Below are 733 nucleotides of genomic sequence, written 5' to 3' on the forward strand. Positions count from 1 at the left end.
GTGGTTTTGATCTGCATTTCTCTGATAATGAGTGATGTTGAGCATCTTTTCATGTGTTTGTTAGCCATCTGTATGTCTTCTTTGGAGAAATGTCTATTTAGTTCTTTGGCCCATTTTTTGATTGGGTCATTTATTTTTCTGGAGTTGAGCTGTAGGAGTTGCTTGTATATTTTTGAGATTAGTTGTTTGTCGGTTGCTTCATTTGCTATTATTTTCTCCCATTCTGAAGGCTGTCTTTTCACCTTGCTTATAATCAGAAATCTTCCAGCAAACAAAAGCTCAGGTCCAGATGGCTTCACAGCTGAATTCTACCAAAAATTTAGAGAAGAGCTAACACCTATCCTGCTCAAACTCTTCCAGAAAATTGCAGAGGAAGGTAAACTTCCAAACTCATTCTATGAGGCCACCATCACCCTAATACCAAAACCTGACAAAGATCCCACAAAAAAAGAAAACTACAGGCCAATATCACTGATGAACATAGATGCAAAAATCCTTAACAAAATTCTAGCAATCAGAATCCAACAACACATTAAAAAGATCATACACCATGACCAAGTGGGCTTTATCCCAGGGATGCAAGGATTCTTCAATATCTGCAAATCAATCAATGTAATACACATTAATAAATTGAAAAATAAAAACCATATGATTATCTCAAAAGATACAGAGAAAGCCTTTGACAAAATTCAACACCCATTTATGATAAAAACTCTCCAGAAAGCAGGAATAG

This window comes from Bison bison, unplaced genomic scaffold, assembly GCF_000754665.1.
Source record: "Bison bison bison isolate TAMUID 2011002044 unplaced genomic scaffold, Bison_UMD1.0 scf7180017864525, whole genome shotgun sequence".
NCBI lineage: Eukaryota > Metazoa > Chordata > Mammalia > Artiodactyla > Bovidae > Bison > Bison bison.